The sequence below is a fragment of the Schistocerca serialis genome, unplaced genomic scaffold (assembly GCF_023864345.2).
Source record: "Schistocerca serialis cubense isolate TAMUIC-IGC-003099 unplaced genomic scaffold, iqSchSeri2.2 HiC_scaffold_1352, whole genome shotgun sequence".
NCBI classification, from domain to species: domain Eukaryota; kingdom Metazoa; phylum Arthropoda; class Insecta; order Orthoptera; family Acrididae; genus Schistocerca; species Schistocerca serialis.
In genome coordinates, this window is record NW_026047572.1 from 1,608,901 (window position 1) to 1,636,553 (window position 27,653).

Here is a 27,653-nt window from a genome sequence, read left to right on the forward strand (position 1 = left end):
CTCGTCACTCGGCGAAATTTATTTGAAAACGCGAGGAAATCGTCGTTGAAGTAAATCAGACAACGGTAACATGCACAGGTGGTGGCGTATCGCTCTGCAGGACTGACCACAGTACGATTTAAAGGGAGGAAAGATTCAAAGAAGGGGGAGCAGCTGCCTGCAGTAACTATGACGCTCTTAAGGTAGCCAAATGCCTCGTCACTCGGCGAAATTTATTTGAAAACGCGAGGAAATCGTCGTTGAAGTAAATCAGACAACGGTAACATGCACAGGTGGTGGCGTATCGCTCTGCAGGACTGACCACAGTACGATTTAAAGGGAGGAAAGATTCAAAGAAGGGGGAGCAGCTGGCTGCAGTAACTATGACTCTCTTAAGGTAGCCAAATGCCTCGTCACTCGGCGAAATTTATTTTAAAACTCGAGGAAATCGTTGTTGAAGTAACTCAGACAACGGTAACATGGACAGGTGGTGGCGTATTGCTTCTGCAGGACTGACCACAGTACGATTTAAAGGGAGGAAGGATTCAAAGAAGGGGGAGCAGCTGGCTGCAGTAACTATGACGCTTATAAGGTAGCCAAATGCCTCGTCATCCGGCGAGGTACATTTGCTAACTCGAGAGACTCGTAGTGGGAGTAACAGAGACGACGTTAACGTGGACATATAGTGGCACATCGGTTCTGTAGGACAGCCATAGCAAGAATGATAGAGAGAATGGGCTTAGAAAAGTGGGAGCAGCAGGCAGGGGTACTATGACTCCCTTAAGGTAGCCAAATGCCTCGTCACCAAGTAAATTTTTTTTTGAAAACTCGAGGATATTTTCGTTAAGGTAGCTCAGACAACGTTAAGGTTTACATGTAGTGGCATATTGCTCCTGCAGGACTGACCACAGTAATAATTAAAGAGTGGAAAGAAAGAAAGTTGGTCGAGCAGCTGGCAGCAGCAACTATGACTCTCTTAAGGTAGCCAAATGCCTCGTCACTCGGAGAAATTTATTTGAAAACTCGAGGAAATCTTTGTTGAAGTAACTCAGACAACGGTAACATGGACAGGTGGTGGCGTATCGCTTCTGCAGGACTGGCCACAGTACGATTTAAAGGGAGGAAAGATTCAAAGAAGGGGGAGCAGCTGCCTGCAGTAACTATGACGCTCTTAAGGTAGCCAAATGCCTCGTCACTCGGCGAAATTTATTTGAAAACGCGAGGAAATCGTCGTTGAAGTAAATCAGACAACGGTAACATGCACAGGTGGTGGCGTATCGCTCTGCAGGACTGACCACAGTACGATTTAAAGGGAGGAAAGATTCAAAGAAGGGGGAGCAGCTGGCTGCAGTAACTATGACTCTCTTAAGGTAGCCAAATGCCTCGTCACTCGGCGAAATTTATTTTAAAACTCGAGGAAATCGTTGTTGAAGTAACTCAGACAACGGTAACATGGACAGGTGGTGGCGTATTGCTTCTGCAGGACTGACCACAGTACGATTTAAAGGGAGGAAGGATTCAAAGAAGGGGGAGCAGCTGGCTGCAGTAACTATGACGCTTATAAGGTAGCCAAATGCCTCGTCATCCGGCGAGTTACATTTGCTAACTCGAGAGACTCGTAGTGGGAGTAACAGAGACGACGTTAACGTGGACATATAGTGGCACATCGGTTCTGTAGGACAGCCATAGCAAGAATGATAGAGAGAATGGGCTTAGAAAAGTGGGAGCAGCAGGCAGGGGTACTATGACTCCCTTAAGGTAGCCAAATGCCTCGTCACCATGTAAATTTTTTTTTGAAAACTCGAGGATATTTTCGTTAAGGTAGCTCAGACAACGTTAAGGTTTACATGTAGTGGCATATTGCTCCTGCAGGACTGACCACAGTAATAATTAAAGAGTGGAAAGAAAGAAAGTTGGTCGAGCAGCTGGCAGCAGCAACTATGACTCTCTTAAGGTAGCCAAATGCCTCGTCACTCGGAGAAATTTATTTGAAAACTCGAGGAAATCTTTGTTGAAGTAACTCAGACAACGGTAACATGGACAGGTGGTGGCGTATCGCTTCTGCAGGACTGGCCACAGTACGATTTAAAGGGAGGAAAGATTCAAAGAAGGGGGAGCAGCTGCCTGCAGTAACTATGACGCTCTTAAGGTAGCCAAATGCCTCGTCACTCGGCGAAATTTATTTGAAAACGCGAGGAAATCGTCGTTGAAGTAAATCAGACAACGGTAACATGCACAGGTGGTGGCGTATCGCTCTGCAGGACTGACCACAGTACGATTTAAAGGGAGGAAAGATTCAAAGAAGGGGGAGCAGCTGGCTGCAGTAACTATGACTCTCTTAAGGTAGCCAAATGCCTCGTCACTCGGCGAAATTTATTTTAAAACTCGAGGAAATCGTTGTTGAAGTAACTCAGACAACGGTAACATGGACAGGTGGTGGCGTATTGCTTCTGCAGGACTGACCACAGTACGATTTAAAGGAAGGAAGGATTCAAAGAAGGGGGAGCAGCTGGCTGCAGTAACTATGACGCTTATAAGGTAGCCAAATGCCTCGTCATCCGGCGAGGTACATTTGCTAACTCGAGAGACTCGTAGTGGGAGTAACAGAGACGACGTTAACGTGGACATATAGTGGCACATCGGTTCTGTAGGACAGCCATAGCAAGAATGATAGAGAGAATGGGCTTAGAAAAGTGGGAGCAGCAGGCAGGGGTACTATGACTCCCTTAAGGTAGCCAAATGCCTCGTCACCATGTAAATTTTTTTTTGAAAACTCGAGGATATTTTCGTTAAGGTAGCTCAGACAACGTTAAGGTTTACATGTAGTGGCATATTGCTCCTGCAGGACTGACCACAGTAATAATTAAAGAGTGGAAAGAAAGAAAGTTGGTCGAGCAGCTGGCAGCAGCAACTATGACTCTATTAAGGTAGCCAAATGCCTCGTCACTCGGCGAAATTTATTTGAAAACTCGAGGAAATCGTCGTTGAAGTAACTCAGACAACGGTAACATGGACAGGTGGTGGCGTATCGCTTCTGCAGGACTGGCCACAGTACGATTTAAAGGGAGTAAAGATTCAAAGAAGGGGGAGCAGCTGCCTGCAGTAACTATAACGCTCTTAAGGTAGCCAAATGCCTCGTCACTCGGCGAAATTTATTTGAAAACGCGAGGAAATCGTCGTTGAAGTAAATCAGACAACGGTAACATGCACAGGTGGTGGCGTATCGCTCTGCAGGACTGACCACAGTACGATTTAAAGGGAGGAAAGATTCAAAGAAGGGGGAGCAGCTGCCTGCAGTAACTATGACGCTCTTAAGGTAGCCAAATGCCTCGTCACTCGGCGAAATTTATTTGAAAACGCGAGGAAATCGTCGTTGAAGTAAATCAGACAACGGTAACATGCACAGGTGGTGGCGTATCGCTCTGCAGGACTGACCACAGTACGATTTAAAGGGAGGAAAGATTCAAAGAAGGGGGAGCAGCTGGCTGCAGTAACTATGACTCTCTTAAGGTAGCCAAATGCCTCGTCACTCGGCGAAATTTATTTTAAAACTCGAGGAAATCGTTGTTGAAGTAACTCAGACAACGGTAACATGGACAGGTGGTGGCGTATTGCTTCTGCAGGACTGACCACAGTACGATTTAAAGGGAGGAAGGATTCAAAGAAGGGGGAGCAGCTGGCTGCAGTAACTATGACGCTTATAAGGTAGCCAAATGCCTCGTCATCCGGCGAGGTACATTTGCTAACTCGAGAGACTCGTAGTGGGAGTAACAGAGACGACGTTAACGTGGACATATAGTGGCACATCGGTTCTGTAGGACAGCCATAGCAAGAATGATAGAGAGAATGGGCTTAGAAAAGTGGGAGCAGCAGGCAGGGGTACTATGACTCCCTTAAGGTAGCCAAATGCCTCGTCACCAAGTAAATTTTTTTTTGAAAACTCGAGGATATTTTCGTTAAGGTAGCTCAGACAACGTTAAGGTTTACATGTAGTGGCATATTGCTCCTGCAGGACTGACCACAGTAATAATTAAAGAGTGGAAAGAAAGAAAGTTGGTCGAGCAGCTGGCAGCAGCAACTATGACTCTCTTAAGGTAGCCAAATGCCTCGTCACTCGGAGAAATTTATTTGAAAACTCGAGGAAATCTTTGTTGAAGTAACTCAGACAACGGTAACATGGACAGGTGGTGGCGTATCGCTTCTGCAGGACTGGCCACAGTACGATTTAAAGGGAGGAAAGATTCAAAGAAGGGGGAGCAGCTGCCTGCAGTAACTATGACGCTCTTAAGGTAGCCAAATGCCTCGTCACTCGGCGAAATTTATTTGAAAACGCGAGGAAATCGTCGTTGAAGTAAATCAGACAACGGTAACATGCACAGGTGGTGGCGTATCGCTCTGCAGGACTGACCACAGTACGATTTAAAGGGAGGAAAGATTCAAAGAAGGGGGAGCAGCTGGCTGCAGTAACTATGACTCTCTTAAGGTAGCCAAATGCCTCGTCACTCGGCGAAATTTATTTTAAAACTCGAGGAAATCGTTGTTGAAGTAACTCAGACAACGGTAACATGGACAGGTGGTGGCGTATTGCTTCTGCAGGACTGACCACAGTACGATTTAAAGGGAGGAAGGATTCAAAGAAGGGGGAGCAGCTGGCTGCAGTAACTATGACGCTTATAAGGTAGCCAAATGCCTCGTCATCCGGCGAGTTACATTTGCTAACTCGAGAGACTCGTAGTGGGAGTAACAGAGACGACGTTAACGTGGACATATAGTGGCACATCGGTTCTGTAGGACAGCCATAGCAAGAATGATAGAGAGAATGGGCTTAGAAAAGTGGGAGCAGCAGGCAGGGGTACTATGACTCCCTTAAGGTAGCCAAATGCCTCGTCACCATGTAAATTTTTTTTTGAAAACTCGAGGATATTTTCGTTAAGGTAGCTCAGACAACGTTAAGGTTTACATGTAGTGGCATATTGCTCCTGCAGGACTGACCACAGTAATAATTAAAGAGTGGAAAGAAAGAAAGTTGGTCGAGCAGCTGGCAGCAGCAACTATGACTCTCTTAAGGTAGCCAAATGCCTCGTCACTCGGAGAAATTTATTTGAAAACTCGAGGAAATCTTTGTTGAAGTAACTCAGACAACGGTAACATGGACAGGTGGTGGCGTATCGCTTCTGCAGGACTGGCCACAGTACGATTTAAAGGGAGGAAAGATTCAAAGAAGGGGGAGCAGCTGCCTGCAGTAACTATGACGCTCTTAAGGTAGCCAAATGCCTCGTCACTCGGCGAAATTTATTTGAAAACGCGAGGAAATCGTCGTTGAAGTAAATCAGACAACGGTAACATGCACAGGTGGTGGCGTATCGCTCTGCAGGACTGACCACAGTACGATTTAAAGGGAGGAAAGATTCAAAGAAGGGGGAGCAGCTGGCTGCAGTAACTATGACTCTCTTAAGGTAGCCAAATGCCTCGTCACTCGGCGAAATTTATTTTAAAACTCGAGGAAATCGTTGTTGAAGTAACTCAGACAACGGTAACATGGACTAGTGGTGGCGTATTGCTTCTGCAGGACTGACCACAGTACGATTTAAAGGGAGGAAGGATTCAAAGAAGGGGGAGCAGCTGGCTGCAGTAACTATGACGCTTATAAGGTAGCCAAATGCCTCGTCATCCGGCGAGTTACATTTGCTAACTCGAGAGACTCGTAGTGGGAGTAACAGAGACGACGTTAACGTGGACATATAGTGGCACATCGGTTCTGTAGGACAGCCATAGCAAGAATGATAGAGAGAATGGGCTTAGAAAAGTGGGAGCAGCAGGCAGGGGTACTATGACTCCCTTAAGGTAGCCAAATGCCTCGTCACCATGTAAATTTTTTTTTGAAAACTCGAGGATATTTTCGTTAAGGTAGCTCAGACAACGTTAAGGTTTACATGTAGTGGCATATTGCTCCTGCAGGACTGACCACAGTAATAATTAAAGAGTGGAAAGAAAGAAAGTTGGTCGAGCAGCTGGCAGCAGCAACTATGACTCTCTTAAGGTAGCCAAATGCCTCGTCACTCGGAGAAATTTATTTGAAAACTCGAGGAAATCTTTGTTGAAGTAACTCAGACAACGGTAACATGGACAGGTGGTGGCGTATCGCTTCTGCAGGACTGGCCACAGTACGATTTAAAGGGAGGAAAGATTCAAAGAAGGGGGAGCAGCTGCCTGCAGTAACTATGACGCTCTTAAGGTAGCCAAATGCCTCGTCACTCGGCGAAATTTATTTGAAAACGCGAGGAAATCGTCGTTGAAGTAAATCAGACAACGGTAACATGCACAGGTGGTGGCGTATCGCTCTGCAGGACTGACCACAGTACGATTTAAAGGGAGGAAAGATTCAAAGAAGGGGGAGCAGCTGGCTGCAGTAACTATGACTCTCTTAAGGTAGCCAAATGCCTCGTCACTCGGCGAAATTTATTTTAAAACTCGAGGAAATCGTTGTTGAAGTAACTCAGACAACGGTAACATGGACAGGTGGTGGCGTATTGCTTCTGCAGGACTGACCACAGTACGATTTAAAGGAAGGAAGGATTCAAAGAAGGGGGAGCAGCTGGCTGCAGTAACTATGACGCTTATAAGGTAGCCAAATGCCTCGTCATCCGGCGAGGTACATTTGCTAACTCGAGAGACTCGTAGTGGGAGTAACAGAGACGACGTTAACGTGGACATATAGTGGCACATCGGTTCTGTAGGACAGCCATAGCAAGAATGATAGCGAGAATGGGCTTAGAAAAGTGGGAGCAGCAGGCAGGGGTACTATGACTCCCTTAAGGTAGCCAAATGCCTCGTCACCATGTAAATTTTTTTTTGAAAACTCGAGGATATTTTCGTTAAGGTAGCTCAGACAACGTTAAGGTTTACATGTAGTGGCATATTGCTCCTGCAGGACTGACCACAGTAATAATTAAAGAGTGGAAAGAAAGAAAGTTGGTCGAGCAGCTGGCAGCAGCAACTATGACTCTATTAAGGTAGCCAAATGCCTCGTCACTCGGCGAAATTTATTTGAAAACTCGAGGAAATCGTCGTTGAAGTAACTCAGACAACGGTAACATGGACAGGTGGTGGCGTATCGCTTCTGCAGGACTGGCCACAGTACGATTTAAAGGGAGGAAAGATTCAAAGAAGGGGGAGCAGCTGCCTGCAGTAACTATAACGCTCTTAAGGTAGCCAAATGCCTCGTCACTCGGCGAAATTTATTTGAAAACGCGAGGAAATCGTCGTTGAAGTAAATCAGACAACGGTAACATGCACAGGTGGTGGCGTATCGCTCTGCAGGACTGACCACAGTACGATTTAAAGGGAGGAAAGATTCAAAGAAGGGGGAGCAGCTGCCTGCAGTAACTATGACGCTCTTAAGGTAGCCAAATGCCTCGTCACTCGGCGAAATTTATTTGAAAACGCGAGGAAATCGTCGTTGAAGTAAATCAGACAACGGTAACATGCACAGGTGGTGGCGTATCGCTCTGCAGGACTGACCACAGTACGATTTAAAGGGAGGAAAGATTCAAAGAAGGGGGAGCAGCTGGCTGCAGTAACTATGACTCCCTTAAGGTAGCCAAATGCCTCGTCACTCGGCGAAATTTATTTTAAAACTCGAGGAAATCGTTGTAGAAGTAACTCAGACAACGGTAACATGGACAGGTGGTGGCGTATTGCTTCTGCAGGACTGACCACAGTACGATTTAAAGGGAGGAAGGATTCAAAGAAGGGGGAGCAGCTGGCTGCAGTAACTATGACGCTTATAAGGTAGCCAAATGCCTCGTCATCCGGCGAGGTACATTTGCTAACTCGAGAGACTCGTAGTGGGAGTAACAGAGACGACGTTAACGTGGACATATAGTGGCACATCGGTTCTGTAGGACAGCCATAGCAAGAATGATAGAGAGAATGGGCTTAGAAAAGTGGGAGCAGCAGGCAGGGGTACTATGACTCCCTTAAGGTAGCCAAATGCCTCGTCACCAAGTAAATTTTTTTTTGAAAACTCGAGGATATTTTCGTTAAGGTAGCTCAGACAACGTTAAGGTTTACATGTAGTGGCATATTGCTCCTGCAGGACTGACCACAGTAATAATTAAAGAGTGGAAAGAAAGAAAGTTGGTCGAGCAGCTGGCAGCAGCAACTATGACTCTCTTAAGGTAGCCAAATGCCTCGTCACTCGGAGAAATTTATTTGAAAACTCGAGGAAATCTTTGTTGAAGTAACTCAGACAACGGTAACATGGACAGGTGGTGGCGTATCGCTTCTGCAGGACTGGCCACAGTACGATTTAAAGGGAGGAAAGATTCAAAGAAGGGGGAGCAGCTGCCTGCAGTAACTATGACGCTCTTAAGGTAGCCAAATGCCTCGTCACTCGGCGAAATTTATTTGAAAACGCGAGGAAATCGTCGTTGAAGTAAATCAGACAACGGTAACATGCACAGGTGGTGGCGTATCGCTCTGCAGGACTGACCACAGTACGATTTAAAGGGAGGAAAGATTCAAAGAAGGGGGAGCAGCTGGCTGCAGTTACTATGACTCTCTTAAGGTAGCCAAATGCCTCGTCACTCGGCGAAATTTATTTTAAAACTCGAGGAAATCGTTGTTGAAGTAACTCAGACAACGGTAACATGGACTAGTGGTGGCGTATTGCTTCTGCAGGACTGACCACAGTACGATTTAAAGGGAGGAAGGATTCAAAGAAGGGGGAGCAGCTGGCTGCAGTATCTATGACGCTTATAAGGTAGCCAAATGCCTCGTCATCCGGCGAGTTACATTTGCTAACTCGAGAGACTCGTAGTGGGAGTAACAGAGACGACGTTAACGTGGACATATAGTGGCACATCGGTTCTGTAGGACAGCCATAGCAAGAATGATAGAGAGAATGGGCTTAGAAAAGTGGGAGCAGCAGGCAGGGGTACTATGACTCCCTTAAGGTAGCCAAATGCCTCGTCACCATGTAAGTTTTTTTTTGAAAACTCGAGGATATTTTCGTTAAGGTAGCTCAGACAACGTTAAGGTTTGCATGTAGTGGCATATTGCTCCTGCAGGACTGACCACAGTAATAATTAAAGAGTGGAAAGAAAGAAAGTTGGTCGAGCAGCTGGCAGCAGCAACTATGACTCTCTTAAGGTAGCCAAATGCCTCGTCACTCGGAGAAATTTATTTGAAAACTCGAGGAAATCTTTGTTGAAGTAACTCAGACAACGGTAACATGGACAGGTGGTGGCGTATCGCTTCTGCAGGACTGGCCACAGTACGATTTAAAGGGAGGAAAGATTCAAAGAAGGGGGAGCAGCTGCCTGCAGTAACTATGACGCTCTTAAGGTAGCCAAATGCCTCGTCACTCGGCGAAATTTATTTGAAAACGCGAGGAAATCGTCGTTGAAGTAAATCAGACAACGGTAACATGCACAGGTGGTGGCGTATCGCTCTGCAGGACTGACCACAGTACGATTTAAAGGGAGGAAAGATTCAAAGAAGGGGGAGCAGCTGGCTGCAGTAACTATGACTCTCTTAAGGTAGCCAAATGCCTCGTCACTCGGCGAAATTTATTTTAAAACTCGAGGAAATCGTTGTTGAAGTAACTCAGACAACGGTAACATGGACAGGTGGTGGCGTATTGCTTCTGCAGGACTGACCACAGTACGATTTAAAGGAAGGAAGGATTCAAAGAAGGGGGAGCAGCTGGCTGCAGTAACTATGACGCTTATAAGGTAGCCAAATGCCTCGTCATCCGGCGAGGTACATTTGCTAACTCGAGAGACTCGTAGTGGGAGTAACAGAGACGACGTTAACGTGGACATATAGTGGCACATCGGTTCTGTAGGACAGCCATAGCAAGAATGATAGAGAGAATGGGCTTAGAAAAGTGGGAGCAGCAGGCAGGGGTACTATGACTCCCTTAAGGTAGCCAAATGCCTCGTCACCATGTAAATTTTTTTTTGAAAACTCGAGGATATTTTCGTTAAGGTAGCTCAGACAACGTTAAGGTTTACATGTAGTGGCATATTGCTCCTGCAGGACTGACCACAGTAATAATTAAAGAGTGGAAAGAAAGAAAGTTGGTCGAGCAGCTGGCAGCAGCAACTATGACTCTATTAAGGTAGCCAAATGCCTCGTCACTCGGCGAAATTTATTTGAAAACTCGAGGAAATCGTCGTTGAAGTAACTCAGACAACGGTAACATGGACAGGTGGTGGCGTATCGCTTCTGCAGGACTGGCCACAGTACGATTTAAAGGGAGGAAAGATTCAAAGAAGGGGGAGCAGCTGCCTGCAGTAACTATAACGCTCTTAAGGTAGCCAAATGCCTCGTCACTCGGCGAAATTTATTTGAAAACGCGAGGAAATCGTCGTTGAAGTAAATCAGACAACGGTAACATGCACAGGTGGTGGCGTATCGCTCTGCAGGACTGACCACAGTACGATTTAAAGGGAGGAAAGATTCAAAGAAGGGGGAGCAGCTGCCTGCAGTAACTATGACGCTCTTAAGGTAGCCAAATGCCTCGTCACTCGGCGAAATTTATTTGAAAACGCGAGGAAATCGTCGTTGAAGTAAATCAGACAACGGTAACATGCACAGGTGGTGGCGTATCGCTCTGCAGGACTGACCACAGTACGATTTAAAGGGAGGAAAGATTCAAAGAAGGGGGAGCAGCTGGCTGCAGTAACTATGACTCTCTTAAGGTAGCCAAATGCCTCGTCACTCGGCGAAATTTATTTTAAAACTCGAGGAAATCGTTGTTGAAGTAACTCAGACAACGGTAACATGGACAGGTGGTGGCGTATTGCTTCTGCAGGACTGACCACAGTACGATTTAAAGGGAGGAAGGATTCAAAGAAGGGGGAGCAGCTGGCTGCAGTAACTATGACGCTTATAAGGTAGCCAAATGCCTCGTCATCCGGCGAGGTACATTTGCTAACTCGAGAGACTCGTAGTGGGAGTAACAGAGACGACGTTAACGTGGACATATAGTGGCACATCGGTTCTGTAGGACAGCCATAGCAAGAATGATAGAGAGAATGGGCTTAGAAAAGTGGGAGCAGCAGGCAGGGGTACTATGACTCCCTTAAGGTAGCCAAATGCCTCGTCACCATGTAAATTTTTTTTTGAAAACTCGAGGATATTTTCGTTAAGGTAGCTCAGACAACGTTAAGGTTTACATGTAGTGGCATATTGCTCCTGCAGGACTGACCACAGTAATAATTAAAGAGTGGAAAGAAAGAAAGTTGGTCGAGCAGCTGGCAGCAGCAACTATGACTCTCTTAAGGCAGCCAAATGCCTCGTCACTCGGAGAAATTTATTTGAAAACTCGAGGAAATCGTCGTTGAAGTAACTCAGACAACGGTAACATGGACAGGTGGTGGCGTATCGCATCTGCAGGACTGACCACAGTACGATTTAAAGGGAGGAAAGATTCAAAGAAGGGGGAGCAGCTGGCTGCAGTAACTATGACGCTCTTAAGGTAGCCAAATGCCTCGTCACTCGGCGAAATTTATTTGAAAACGCGAGGAAATCGTCGTTGAAGTAAATCAGACAACGGTAACATGGACAGGTGGTGGCGTATCGCTTCTGCAGGACTGGCCACAGTACGATTTAAAGGGAGGAAAGATTCAAAGAAGGGGGAGCAGCTGGCTGCAGTAACTATGACGCTCTTAAGGTAGCCAAATGCCTCGTCACTCGGCGAAATTTATTTGAAAACTCGAGGAAATCGTTGTTGTGGTAACTCAGACAACGGTAACATGGACAGGTGGTGGCGTATCGCTTCTGCAGGACTGACCACAGTACGATTTAAAGGGAGGAAAGTTTCAAAGAAGGGGGAGCAGCTGCCTGCAGTAACTATGACGCTCTTAAGGTAGCCAAATGCCTCGTCACTCGGCGAAATTTATTTGAAAACGCGAGGAAATCGTCGTTGAAGTAAATCAGACAACGGTAACATGCACAGGTGGTGGCGTATCGCTCTGCAGGACTGACCACAGTACGATTTAAAGGGAGGAAAGATTCAAAGAAGGGGGAGCAGCTGGCTGCAGTAACTATGACTCTCTTAAGGTAGCCAAATGCCTCGTCACTCGGCGAAATTTATTTTAAAACTCGAGGAATTCGTTGTTAAAGTAACTCAGACAACGGTAACATGGACAGGTGGTGGCGTATTGCTTCTGCAGGACTGACCACAGTACGATTTAAAGGGAGGAAGGATTCAAAGAAGGGGGAGCAGCTGGCTGCAGTAACTATGACGCTTATAAGGTAGCCAAATGCCTCGTCATCCGGCGAGGTACATTTGCTAACTCGAGAGACTCGTAGTGGGAGTAACAGAGACGACGTTAACGTGGACATATAGTGGCACATCGGTTCTGTAGGACAGCCATAGCAAGAATGATAGAGAGAATGGGCTTAGAAAAGTGGGAGCAGCAGGCAGGGGTACTATGACTCCCTTAAGGTAGCCAAATGCCTCGTCACCATGTAAATTTTTTTTTGAAAACTCGAGGATATTTTCGTTAAGGTAGCTCAGACAACGTTAAGGTTTACATGTAGTGGCATATTGCTCCTGCAGGACTGACCACAGTAATAATTAAAGAGTGGAAAGAAAGAAAGTTGGTCGAGCAGCTGGCAGCAGCAACTATGACTCTCTTAAGGCAGCCAAATGCCTCGTCACTCGGCGAAATTTATTTGAAAACTCGAGGAAATCGTCGTTGAAGTAACTCAGACAACGGTAACATGGACAGGTGGTGGCGTATCGCATCTGCAGGACTGACCACAGTACGATTTAAAGGGAGGAAAGATTCAAAGAAGGGGGAGCAGCTGCCTGCAGTAACTATGACGCTCTTAAGGTAGCCAAATGCCTCGTCACTCGGCGAAATTTATTTGAAAACGCGAGGAAATCGTCGTTGAAGTAAATCAGACAACGGTAACATGCACAGGTGGTGGCGTATCGCTCTGCAGGACTGACCACAGTACGATTTAAAGGGAGGAAAGATTCAAAGAAGGGGGAGCAGCTGGCTGCAGTAACTATGACGCTCTTAAGGTAGCCAAATGCCTCGTCACTCGGCGAAATTTATTTGAAAACTCGAGGAAATCGTTGTTGTTTTAACTCAGACAACGGTAACATGGACAGGTGGTGGCGTATCGCTTCTGCAGGACTGACCACAGTACGATTTAAAGGGAGGAAAGATTCAAAGAAGGGGGAGCAGCTGCCTGCAGTAACTATGACGCTCTTAAGGTAGCCAAATGCCTCGTCACTCGGCGAAATTTATTTGAAAACGCGAGGAAATCGTCGTTGAAGTAAATCAGACAACGGTAACATGCACAGGTGGTGGCGTATCGCTCTGCAGCACTGACCACAGTACGATTTAAAGGGAGGAAAGATTCAAAGAAGGGGGAGCAGCTGGCTGCAGTAACTATGACTCTCTTAAGGTAGCCAAATGCCTCGTCACTCGGCAAAATTTATTTTAAAACTCGAGGAAATCGTTGTTGAAGTAACTCAGACAACGGTAACATGGACAGGTGGTGGCGTATTGCTTCTGCAGGACTGACCACAGTACGATTTAAAGGGAGGAAGGATTCAAAGAAGGGGGAGCAGCTGGCTGCAGTAACTATGACGCTTATAAGGTAGCCAAATGCCTCGTCATCCGGCGAGGTACATATGCTAACTCGAGAGACTCGTAGTGGGAGTAACAGTGACGACGTTAACGTGGACATACAGTGGCACATCGGTTCCATAGGACAGGCCATACCAAGAATGATAGAGAGAATGGGCTTAGAAAAGTGGGAGCAGCAGGCAGGAGTACTATGACTCTCTTAAGGTAGCCAAATGAATCGTCACCATGTGAAATTTTTTGTTGAAAACTCGAGGATATCTTCGATAAGGTAGCTCATACAACGTTAAGGTTTACATGTAGTGGCATATTGCTCCTGCAGGACTGACCACAGTAATAATTAAAGAGTGGAAAGAAAGAAGGTAGGTCGAGCAGCTGGCAACAGTAACTATGACTCTCTTAAGGTAGCCAAATGCCTCGTCACTCGGAGAAATTTATTTGAAAACTCGAGGAAATCTTTGTTAAAGTAACTCAGACAACGGTAACATGGACAGGTGGTGGCGTATCGCTTCTGCAGGACTGGCCACAGTACGATTTAAAGGGAGGAAAGATTCAAAGAAGGGGGAGCAGCTGCCTGCAGTAACTATGACGCTCTTAAGGTAGCCAAATGCCTCGTCACTCGGCGAAATTTATTTTAAAACTCGAGGAAATCGTTGTTGAAGTAACTCAGACAACGGTAACATGCTCAGGTGGTGGCGTATTGCTTCTGCAGGACTGACCACAGTACGATTTAAAGGGAGGAAGGATTCAAAGAAGGGGGAGGAGCTGGCTGCAGTAACTATGACGCTTATAAGGTAGCCAAATGCCTCGTCATCCGGCGAGGTACATTTGCTAACTCGAGAGACTCGTAGTGGGAGTAACAGAGACGACGTTAACGTGGACATATAGTGGCACATCGGTTCTGTAGGACAGCCATAGCAAGAATGATAGAGAGAATGGGCTTAGAAAAGTGGGAGCAGCAGGCAGGGGTACTATGACTCCCTTAAGGTAGCCAAATGCCTCGTCACCATGTAAATTTTTTTTTGAAAACTCGAGGATATTTTCGTTAAGGTAGCTCAGACAACGTTAAGGTTTACATGTAGTGGCATATTGCTCCTGCAGGACTGACCACAGTAATAATTAAAGAGTGGAAAGAAAGAAAGTTGGTCGAGCAGCTGGCAGCAGCAACTATGACTCTATTAAGGTAGCCAAATGCCTCGTCACTCGGCGAAATTTATTTGAAAACTCGAGGAAATCGTCGTTGAAGTAACTCAGACAACGGTAACATGGACAGGTGGTGGCGTATCGCTTCTGCAGGACTGACCACAGTACGATTTAAAGGGAGGAAAGATTCAAAGAAGGGGGAGCAGCTGGCTGCAGTAACTATGACGCTCTTAAGGTAGCCAAATGCCTCGTCACTCGGCGAAATTTATTTGAAAACGCGAGGAAATCGTCGTTGAAGTAAATCAGACAACGGTAACATGGACAGGTGGTGGCGTATCGCTTCTGCAGGACTGGCCACAGTACGATTTAAAGGGAGGAAAGATTCAAAGAAGGGGGAGCAGCTGGCTGCAGTAACTATGACGCTCTTAAGGTAGCCAAATGCCTCGTCACTCGGCGAAATTTATTTGAAAACTCGAGGAAATCGTTGTTGTGGTAACTCAGACAACGGTAACATGGACAGGTGGTGGCGTATCGCTTCTGCAGGACTGACCACAGTACGATTTAAAGGGAGGAAAGTTTCAAAGAAGGGGGAGCAGCTGCCTGCAGTAACTATGACGCTCTTAAGGTAGCCAAATGCCTCGTCACTCGGCGAAATTTATTTGAAAACGCGAGGAAATCGTCGTTGAAGTAAATCAGACAACGGTAACATGCACAGGTGGTGGCGTATCGCTCTGCAGGACTGACCACAGTACGATTTAAAGGGAGGAAAGATTCAAAGAAGGGGGAGCAGCTGGCTGCAGTAACTATGACTCTCTTAAGGTAGCCAAATGCCTCGTCACTCGGCAAAATTTATTTTAAAACTCGAGGAAATCGTTGTTGAAGTAACTCAGACAACGGTAACATGGACAGGTGGTGGCGTATTGCTTCTGCAGGACTGACCACAGTACGATTTAAAGGGAGGAAGGATTCAAAGAAGGGGGAGCAGCTGGCTGCAGTAACTATGACGCTTATAAGGTAGCCAAATGCCTCGTCATCCGGCGAGGTACATATGCTAACTCGAGAGACTCGTAGTGGGAGTAACAGTGACGACGTTAACGTGGACATACAGTGGCACATCGGTTCCATAGGACAGGCCATACCAAGAATGATAGAGAGAATGGGCTTAGAAAAGTGGGAGCAGCAGGCAGGAGTACTATGACTCTCTTAAGGTAGCCAAATGAATCGTCACCATGTGAAATTTTTTGTTGAAAACTCGAGGATATCTTCGATAAGGTAGCTCATACAACGTTAAGGTTTACATGTAGTGGCATATTGCTCCTGCAGGACTGACCACAGTAATAATTAAAGAGTGGAAAGAAAGAAGGTAGGTCGAGCAGCTGGCAACAGTAACTATGACTCTCTTAAGGTAGCCAAATGCCTCGTCACTCGGAGAAATTTATTTGAAAACTCGAGGAAATCTTTGTTAAAGTAACTCAGACAACGGTAACATGGACAGGTGGTGGCGTATCGCTTCTGCAGGACTGGCCACAGTACGATTTAAAGGGAGGAAAGATTCAAAGAAGGGGGAGCAGCTGCCTGCAGTAACTATGACGCTCTTAAGGTAGCCAAATGCCTCGTCACTCGGCGAAATTTATTTGAAAACGCGAGGAAATCGTCGTTGAAGTAAATCAGACAACGGTAACATGCTCAGGTGGTGGCGTATCGCTCTGCAGGACTGACCACAGTACGATTTAAAGGGAGGAAAGATTCAAAGAAGGGGGAGCAGCTGGCTGCAGTAACTATGACTCTCTTAAGGTAGCCAAATGCCTCGTCACTCGGCGAAATTTATTTTAAAACTCGAGGAAATCGTTGTTGAAGTAACTCAGACAACGGTAACATGGACAGGTGGTGGCGTATTGCTTCTGCAGGACTGACCACAGTACGATTTAAAGGGAGGAAGGATTCAAAGAAGGGGGACGAGCTGGCTGCAGTAACTATGACGCTTATAAGGTAGCCAAATGCCTCGTCATCCGGCGAGGTACATTTGCTAACTCGAGAGACTCGTAGTGGGAGTAACAGAGACGACGTTAACGTGGACATATAGTGGCACATCGGTTCTGTAGGACAGCCATAGCAAGAATGATAGAGAGAATGGGCTTAGAAAAGTGGGAGCAGCAGGCAGGGGTACTATGACTCCCTTAAGGTAGCCAAATGCCTCGTCACCATGTAAATTTTTTTTTGAAAACTCGAGGATATTTTCGTTAAGGTAGCTCAGACAACGTTAAGGTTTACATGTAGTGGCATATTGCTCCTGCAGGACTGACCACAGTAATAATTAAAGAGTGGAAAGAAAGAAAGTTGGTCGAGCAGCTGGCAGCAGCAACTATGACTCTATTAAGGTAGCCAAATGCCTCGTCACTCGGCGAAATTTATTTGAAAACTCGAGGAAATCGTCGTTGAAGTAACTCAGACAACGGTAACATGGACAGGTGGTGGCGTATCGCTTCTGCAGGACTGACCACAGTACGATTTAAAGGGAGGAAAGATTCAAAGAAGGGGGAGCAGCTGGCTGCAGTAACTATGACGCTCTTAAGGTAGCCAAATGCCTCGTCACTCGGCGAAATTTATTTGCAAACGCGAGGAAATCGTCGTTGAAGTAAATCAGACAACGGTAACATGGACAGGTGGTGGCGTATCGCTTCTGCAGGACTGGCCACAGTACGATTTAAAGGGAGGAAAGATTCAAAGAAGGGGGAGCAGCTGGCTGCAGTAACTATGACGCTCTTAAGGTAGCCAAATGCCTCGTCACTCGGCGAAATTTATTTGAAAACTCGAGGAAATCGTTGTTGTGGTAACTCAGACAACGGTAACATGGACAGGTGGTGGCGTATCGCTTCTGCAGGACTGACCACAGTACGATTTAAAGGGAGGAAAGTTTCAAAGAAGGGGGAGCAGCTGCCTGCAGTAACTATGACGCTCTTAAGGTAGCCAAATGCCTCGTCACTCGGCGAAATTTATTTGAAAACGCGAGGAAATCGTCGTTGAAGTAAATCAGACAACGGTAACATGCACAGGTGGTGGCGTATCGCTCTGCAGGACTGACCACAGTACGATTTAAAGGGAGGAAAGATTCAAAGAAGGGGGAGCAGCTGGCTGCAGTAACTATGACTCTCTTAAGGTAGCCAAATGCCTCGTCACTCGGCGAAATTTATTTTAAAACTCGAGGAATTCGTTGTTAAAGTAACTCAGACAACGGTAACATGGACAGGTGGTGGCGTATTGCTTCTGCAGGACTGACCACAGTACGATTTAAAGGGAGGAAGGATTCAAAGAAGGGGGAGCAGCTGGCTGCAGTAACTATGACGCTTATAAGGTAGCCAAATGCCTCGTCATCCGGCGAGGTACATTTGCTAACTCGAGAGACTCGTAGTGGGAGTAACAGAGACGACGTTAACGTGGACATATAGTGGCACATCGGTTCTGTAGGACAGCCATAGCAAGAATGATAGAGAGAATGGGCTTAGAAAAGTGGGAGCAGCAGGCAGGGGTACTATGACTCCCTTAAGGTAGCCAAATGCCTCGTCACCATGTAAATTTTTTTTTGAAAACTCGAGGATATTTTCGTTAAGGTAGCTCAGACAACGTTAAGGTTTACATGTAGTGGCATATTGCTCCTGCAGGACTGACCACAGTAATAATTAAAGAGTGGAAAGAAAGAAAGTTGGTCGAGCAGCTGGCAGCAGCAACTATGACTCTCTTAAGGCAGCCAAATGCCTCGTCACTCGGCGAAATTTATTTGAAAACTCGAGGAAATCGTCGTTGAAGTAACTCAGACAACGGTAACATGGACAGGTGGTGGCGTATCGCATCTGCAGGACTGACCACAGTACGATTTAAAGGGAGGAAAGATTCAAAGAAGGGGGAGCAGCTGCCTGCAGTAACTATGACGCTCTTAAGGTAGCCAAATGCCTCGTCACTCGGCGAAATTTATTTGAAAACGCGAGGAAATCGTCGTTGAAGTAAATCAGACAACGGTAACATGCACAGGTGGTGGCGTATCGCTCTGCAGGACTGACCACAGTACGATTTAAAGGGAGGAAAGATTCAAAGAAGGGGGAGCAGCTGGCTGCAGTAACTATGACGCTCTTAAGGTAGCCAAATGCCTCGTCACTCGGCGAAATTTATTTGAAAACTCGAGGAAATCGTTGTTGTGGTAACTCAGACAACGGTAACATGGACAGGTGGTGGCGTATCGCTTCTGCAGGACTGACCACAGTACGATTTAAAGGGAGGAAAGATTCAAAGAAGGGGGAGCAGCTGCCTGCAGTAACTATGACGCTCTTAAGGTAGCCAAATGCCTCGTCACTCGGCGAAATTTATTTGAAAACGCGAGGAAATCGTCGTTGAAGTAAATCAGACAACGGTAACATGCACAGGTGGTGGCGTATCGCTCTGCAGGACTGACCACAGTACGATTTAAAGGGAGGAAAGATTCAAAGAAGGGGGAGCAGCTGGCTGCAGTAACTATGACTCTCTTAAGGTAGCCAAATGCCTCGTCACTCGGCAAAATTTATTTTAAAACTCGAGGAAATCGTTGTTGAAGTAACTCAGACAACGGTAACATGGACAGGTGGTGGCGTATTGCTTCTGCAGGACTGACCACAGTACGATTTAAAGGGAGGAAGGATTCAAAGAAGGGGGAGCAGCTGGCTGCAGTAACTATGACGCTTATAAGGTAGCCAAATGCCTCGTCATCCGGCGAGGTACATATGCTAACTCGAGAGACTCGTAGTGGGAGTAACAGTGACGACGTTAACGTGGACGTACAGTGGCACATCGGTTCCATAGGACAGGCCATACCAAGAATGATAGAGAGAATGGGCTTAGAAAAGTGGGAGCAGCAGGCAGGAGTACTATGACTCTCTTAAGGTAGCCAAATGAATCGTCACCATTTGAAATTTTTTGTTGAAAACTCGAGGATATCTTCGATAAGGAGCTCATACAACGTTAAGGTTTACATGTAGTGGCATATTGCTCCTGCAGGACTGACCACAGTAATAATTAAAGAGTGGAAAGAAAGAAAGTTGGTCGTGCAGCTGGCAGCAGCAACTATGACTCTCTTAAGGTAGCCAAATGCCTCGTCACTCGGCGAAATTTATTTGAAAACTCGAGGAAATCGTTGTTGAAGTAACTCAGACAACGGTAACATGGACAGGTGGTGGCGTATTGCTTCTGCAGGACTGACCACAGTACGATTTAAAGGGAGGAAGGATTCAAAGAAGGGGGAGCAGCTGGCTGCAGTAACTATGACGCTTATAAGGTAGCCAAATGCCTCGTCATCCGGCGAGGTACATTTGCTAACTCGAGAGACTCGTAGTGGGAGTAACAGAGACGACGTTAACGTGGACATATAGTGGCACATCGGTTCTGTAGGACAGCCATAGCAAGAATGATAGAGAGAATGGGCTTAGAAAAGTGGGAGCAGCAGGCAGGGGTACTATGACTCCCTTAAGGTAGCCAAATGCCTCGTCACCATGTAAATTTTTTTTTGAAAACTCGAGGATATTTTCGTTAAGGTAGCTCAGACAACGTTAAGGTTTACATGTAGTGGCATATTGCTCCTGCAGGACTGACCACAGTAATAATTAAAGAGTGGAAAGAAAGAAAGTTGGTCGAGCAGCTGGCAGCAGCAACTATGACTCTCTTAAGGTAGCCAAATGCCTCGTCACTCGGAGAAATTTATTTGAAAACTCGAGGAAATCTTTGTTGAAGTAACTCAGACAACGGTAACATGTACAGGTGGTGGCGTATCGCTTCTGCAGGACTGGCCACAGTACGATTTAAAGGGAGGAAAGATTCAAAGAAGGGGGAGCAGCTGCCTGCAGTAACTATGACGCTCTTAAGGTAGCCAAATGCCTCGTCACTCGGCGAAATTTATTTGAAAACGCGAGGAAATCGTCGTTGAAGTAAATCAGACAACGGTAACATGCACAGGTGGTGGCGTATCGCTCTGCAGGACTGACCACAGTACGATTTAAAGGGAGGAAAGATTCAAAGAAGGGGGAGCAGCTGGCTGCAGTAACTATGACTCTCTTAAGGTAGCCAAATGCCTCGTCACTCGGCGAAATTTATTTTAAAACTCGAGGAAATCGTTGTTGAAGTAACTCAGACAACGGTAACATGGACAGGTGGTGGCGTATTGCTTCTGCAGGACTGACCACAGTACGATTTAAAGGGAGGAAGGATTCAAAGAAGGGGGAGCAGCTGGCTGCAGTAACTATGACGCTTATAAGGTAGCCAAATGCCTCGTCATCCGGCGAGGTACATTTGCTAACTCGAGAGACTCGTAGTGGGAGTAACAGAGACGACGTTAACGTGGACATATAGTGGCACATCGGTTCTGTAGGACAGCCATAGCAAGAATGATAGAGAGAATGGGCTTAGAAAAGTGGGAGCAGCAGGCAGGGGTACTATGACTCCCTTAAGGTAGCCAAATGCCTCGTCACCATGTAAATTTTTTTTTGAAAACTCGAGGATATTTTCGTTAAGGTAGCTCAGACAACGTTAAGGTTTACATGTAGTGGCATATTGCTCCTGCAGGACTGACCACAGTAATAATTAAAGAGTGGAAAGAAAGAAAGTTGGTCGAGCAGCTGGCAGCAGCAACTATGACTCTCTTAAGGTAGCCAAATGCCTCGTCACTCGGAGAAATTTATTTGAAAACTCGAGGAAATCTTTGTTGAAGTAACTCAGACAACGGTAACATGTACAGGTGGTGGCGTATCGCTTCTGCAGGACTGGCCACAGTACGATTTAAAGGGAGGAAAGATTCAAAGAAGGGGGAGCAGCTGCCTGCAGTAACTATGACGCTCTTAAGGTAGCCAAATGCCTCGTCACTCGGCGAAATTTATTTGAAAACGCGAGGAAATCGTCGTTGAAGTAAATCAGACAACGGTAACATGCACAGGTGGTGGCGTATCGCTCTGCAGGACTGACCACAGTACGATTTAAAGGGAGGAAAGATTCAAAGAAGGGGGAGCAGCTGGCTGCAGTAACTATGACTCTCTTAAGGTAGCCAAATGCCTCGTCACTCGGCGAAATTTATTTTAAAACTCGAGGAAATCGTTGTTGAAGTAACTCAGACAACGGTAACATGGACAGGTGGTGGCGTATTGCTTCTGCAGGACTGACCACAGTACGATTTAAAGGGAGGAAGGATTCAAAGAAGGGGGAGCAGCTGGCTGCAGTAACTATGACGCTTATAAGGTAGCCAAATGCCTCGTCATCCGGCGAGGTACATTTGCTAACTCGAGAGACTCGTAGTGGGAGTAACAGAGACGACGTTAACGTGGACATATAGTGGCACATCGGTTCTGTAGGACAGCCATAGCAAGAATGATAGAGAGAATGGGCTTAGAAAAGTGGGAGCAGCAGGCAGGGGTACTATGACTCCCTTAAGGTAGCCAAATGCCTCGTCACCATGTAAATTTTTTTTTGAAAACTCGAGGATATTTTCGTTAAGGTAGCTCAGACAACGTTAAGGTTTACATGTAATGGCATATTGCTCCTGCAGGACTGACCACAGTAATAATTAAAGAGTGGAAAGAAAGAAAGTTGGTCGAGCAGCTGGCAGCAGCAACTATGACTCTCTTAAGGTAGCCAAATGCCTCGTCACTCAACGAAATTTATTTGAAAACTCGAGGAAATCGTCGTTGAAGTAACTCAGACAACGGTAACATGGACAGGTGGTGGCGTATCGCTTCTGCAGGACTGGCCACAGTACGATTTAAAGGGAGGAAAGATTCAAAGAAGGGGGAGCAGCTGCCTGCAGTAACTATGACGCTCTTAAGGTAGCCAAATGCCTCGTCACTCGGCGAAATTTATTTGAAAACGCGAGGAAATCGTCGTTGAAGTAAATCAGACAACGGTAACATGCACAGGTGGTGGCGTATCGCTCTGCAGGACTGACCACAGTACGATTTAAAGGGAGGAAAGATTCAAAGAAGGGGGAGCAGCTGGCTGCAGTAACTATGACTCTCTTAAGGTAGCCAAATGCCTCGTCACTCGGCAAAATTTATTTTAAAACTCGAGGAAATCGTTGTTGAAGTAACTCAGACAACGGTAACATGGACAGGTGGTGGCGTATTGCTTCTGCAGGACTGACCACAGTACGATTTAAAGGGAGGAAGGATTCAAAGAAGGGGGAGCAGCTGGCTGCAGTAACTATGACGCTTATAAGGTAGCCAAATGCCTCGTCATCCGGCGAGGTACATATGCTAACTCGAGAGACTCGTAGTGGGAGTAACAGTGACGACGTTAACGTGGACGTACAGTGGCACATCGGTTCCATAGGACAGGCCATACCAAGAATGATAGAGAGAATGGGCTTAGAAAAGTGGGAGCAGCAGGCAGGAGTACTATGACTCTCTTAAGGTAGCCAAATGAATCGTCACCATGTGAAATTTTTTGTTGAAAACTCGAGGATATCTTCGATAAGGAGCTCATACAACGTTAAGGTTTACATGTAGTGGCATATTGCTCCTGCAGGACTGACCACAGTAATAATTAAAGAGTGGAAAGAAAGAAGGTAGGTCGAGCAGCTGGCAACAGTAACTATGACTCTCTTAAGGTAGCCAAATGCCTCGTCACTCGGAGAAATTTATTTGAAAACTCGAGGAAATCTTTGTTGAAGTAACTCAGACAACGGTAACATGGACAGGTGGTGGCGTATCGCTTCTGCAGGACTGGCCACAGTACGATTTAAAGGGAGGAAAGATTCAAAGAAGGGGGAGCAGCTGCCTGCAGTAACTATGACGCTCTTAAGGTAGCCAAATGCCTCGTCACTCGGCGAAATTTATTTGAAAACGCGAGGAAATCGTCGTTGAAGTAAATCAGACAACGGTAACATGCACAGGTGGTGGCGTATCGCTCTGCAGGACTGACCACAGTACGATTTAAAGGGAGGAAAGATTCAAAGAAGGGGGAGCAGCTGGCTGCAGTAACTATGACTCTCTTAAGGTAGCCAAATGCCTCGTCACTCGGCGAAATTTATTTTAAAACTCGAGGAAATCGTTGTTGAAGTAACTCAGACAACGGTAACATGGACAGGTGGTGGCGTATTGCTTCTGCAGGACTGACCACAGTACGATTTAAAGGGAGGAAGGATTCAAAGAAGGGGGAGCAGCTGGCTGCAGTAACTATGACGCTTATAAGGTAGCCAAATGCCGCGTCATCCGGCGAGGTACATTTGCTAACTCGAGAGACTCGTAGTGGGAGTAACAGAGACGACGTTAACGTGGACATATAGTGGCACATCGGTTCTGTAGGACAGCCATAGCAAGAATGATAGAGAGAATGGGCTTAGAAAAGTGGGAGCAGCAGGCAGGGGTACTATGACTCCCTTAATGTAGCCAAATGCCTCGGCACCATGTAAATTTTTTTTTGAAAACTCGAGGATATTTTCGTTAAGGTAGCTCAGACAACGTTAAGGTTTACATGTAGTGGCATATTGCTCCTGCAGGACTGACCACAGTAATAATTAAAGAGTGGAAAGAAAGAAAGTTGGTCGAGCAGCTGGCAGCAGCAACTATGACTCTCATAAGGTAGCCAAATGCCTCGTCACTCGGAGAAATTTATTTGAAAACTCGAGGAAATCTTTGTTGAAGTAACTCAGACAACGGTAACATGGACAGGTGGTGGCGTATCGCTTCTGCAGGACTGGCCACAGTACGATTTAAAGGGAGGAAAGATTCAAAGAAGGGGGAGCAGCTGCCTGCAGTAACTATGACGCTCTTAAGGTAGCCAAATGCCTCGTCACTCGGCGAAATTTATTTGAAAACGCGAGGAAATCGTCGTTGAAGTAAATCAGACAACGGTAACATGCACAGGTGGTGGCGTATCGCTCTGCAGGACTGACCACAGTACGATTTAAAGGGAGGAAAGATTCAAAGAAGGGGGAGCAGCTGGCTGCAGTAACTATGACTCTCTTAAGGTAGCCAAATGCCTCGTCACTCGGCGAAATTTATTTTAAAACTCGAGGAAATCGTTGTTGAAGTAACTCAGACAACGGTAACATGGACAGGTGGTGGCGTATTGCTTCTGCAGGACTGACCACAGTACGATTTAAAGGGAGGAAGGATTCAAAGAAGGGGGAGCAGCTGGCTGCAGTAACTATGACGCTTATAAGGTAGCCAAATGCCTCGTCATCCGGCGAGGTACATTTGCTAACTCGAGAGACTCGTAGTGGGAGTAACAGAGACGACGTTAACGTGGACATATAGTGGCACATCGGTTCTGTAGGACAGCCATAGCAAGAATGATAGAGAGAATGGGCTTAGAAAAGTGGGAGCAGCAGGCAGGGGTACTATGACTCCCTTAAGGTAGCCAAATGCCTCGTCACCATGTAAATTTTTTTTTGAAAACTCGAGGATATTTTCGTTAAGGTAGCTCAGACAACGTTAAGGTTTACATGTAGTGGCATATTGCTCCTGCAGGACTGACCACAGTAATAATTAAAGAGTGGAAAGAAAGAAAGTTGGTCGAGCAGCTGGCAGCAGCAACTATGACTCTCTTAAGGTAGCCAAATGCCTCGTCACTCGGCGAAATTTATTTTAAAACTCGAGGAAATCGTTGTTGAAGTAACTCAGACAACGGTAACATGGACAGGTGGTGGCGTATTGCTTCTGCAGGACTGACCACAGTACGATTTAAAGGGAGGAAGGATTCAAAGAAGGGGGAGCAGCTGGCTGCAGTAACTATGACGCTTATAAGGTAGCCAAATGCCTCGTCATCCGGCGAGGTACATTTGCTAACTCGAGAGACTCGTAGTGGGAGTAACAGAGACGACGTTAACGTGGACATATAGTGGCACATCGGTTCTGTAGGACAGCCATAGCAAGAATGATAGAGAGAATGGGCTTAGAAAAGTGGGAGCAGCAGGCAGGGGTACTATGACTCCCTTAAGGTAGCCAAATGCCTCGTCACCATGTAAATTTTTTTTTGAAAACTCGAGGATATTTTCGTTAAGGTAGCTCAGACAACGTTAAGGTTTACATGTAGTGGCATATTGCTCCTGCAGGACTGACCACAGTAATAATTAAAGAGTGGAAAGAAAGAAAGTTGGTCGAGCAGCTGGCAGCAGCAACTATGACTCTCTTAAGGTAGCCAAATGCCTCGTCACTCGGCGAAATTTATTTGAAAACTCGAGGAAATCGTCGTTGAAGTAACTCAGACAACGGTAACATGGACAGGTGGTGGCGTATCGCTTCTGCAGGACTGGCCACAGTACGATTTAAAGGGAGGAAAGATTCAAAGAAGGGGGAGCAGCTGGCTGCAGTAACTATGACGCTCTTAAGGTAGCCAAATGCCTCGTCACTCGGCGAAATTTATTTGAAAACGCGAGGAAATCGTCGTTGAAGTAAATCAGACAACGGTAACATGCACAGGTGGTGGCGTATCGCTCTGCAGGACTGACCACAGTACGATTTAAAGGGAGGAAAGATTCAAAGAAGGGGGAGCAGCTGGCTGCAGTAACTATGACTCTCTTAAGGTAGCCAAATGCCTCGTCACTCGGCAAAATTTATTTTAAAACTCGAGGAAATCGTTGTTGAAGTAACTCAGACAACGGTAACATGGACAGGTGGTGGCGTATTGCTTCTGCAGGACTGACCACAGTACGATTTAAAGGGAGGAAGGATTCAAAGAAGGGGGAGCAGCTGGCTGCAGTAACTATGACGCTTATAAGGTAGCCAAATGCCTCGTCATCCGGCGAGGTACATATGCTAACTCGAGAGACTCGTAGTGGGAGTAACAGTGACGACGTTAACGTGGACATACAGTGGCACATCGGTTCCATAGGACAGGCCATACCAAGAATGATAGAGAGAATGGGCTTAGAAAAGTGGGAGCAGCAGGCAGGAGTACTATGACTCTCTTAAGGTAGCCAAATGAATCGTCACCATGTGAAATTTTTTGTTGAAAACTCGAGGATATCTTCGATAAGGTAGCTCATACAACGTTAAGGTTTACATGTAGTGGCATATTGCTCCTGCAGGACTGACCACAGTAATAATTAAAGAGTGGAAAGAAAGAAGGTAGGTCGAGCAGCTGGCAACAGTAACTATGACTCTCTTAAGGTAGCCAAATGCCTCGTCACTCGGAGAAATTTATTTGAAAACTCGAGGAAATCTTTGTTAAAGTAACTCAGACAACGGTAACATGGACAGGTGGTGGCGTATCGCTTCTGCAGGACTGGCCACAGTACGATTTAAAGGGAGGAAAGATTCAAAGAAGGGGGAGCAGCTGCCTGCAGTAACTATGACGCTCTTAAGGTAGCCAAATGCCTCGTCACTCGGCGAAATTTATTTGAAAACGCGAGGAAATCGTCGTTGAAGTAAATCAGACAACGGTAACATGCACAGGTGGTGGCGTATCGCTCTGCAGGACTGACCACAGTACGATTTAAAGGGAGGAAAGATTCAAAGAAGGGGGAGCAGCTGGCTGCAGTAACTATGACTCTCTTAAGGTAGCCAAATGCCTCGTCACTCGGCGAAATTTATTTTAAAACTCGAGGAAATCGTTGTTAAAGTAACTCAGACAACGGTAACATGGACAGGTGGTGGCGTATTGCTTCTGCAGGACTGACCACAGTACGATTTAAAGGGAGGAAGGATTCAAAGAAGGGGGAGCAGCTGGCTGCAGTAACTATGACGCTTATAAGGTAGCCAAATGCCTCGTCATCCGGCGAGGTACATTTGCTAACTCGAGAGACTCGTAGTGGGAGTAACAGAGACGACGTTAACGTGGACATATAGTGGCACATCGGTTCTGTGGGACAGCCATAGCAAGAATGATAGAGAGAATGGGCTTAGAAAAGTGGGAGCAGCAGGCAGGGGTACTATGACTCCCTTAAGGTAGCCAAATGCCTCGTCACCATGT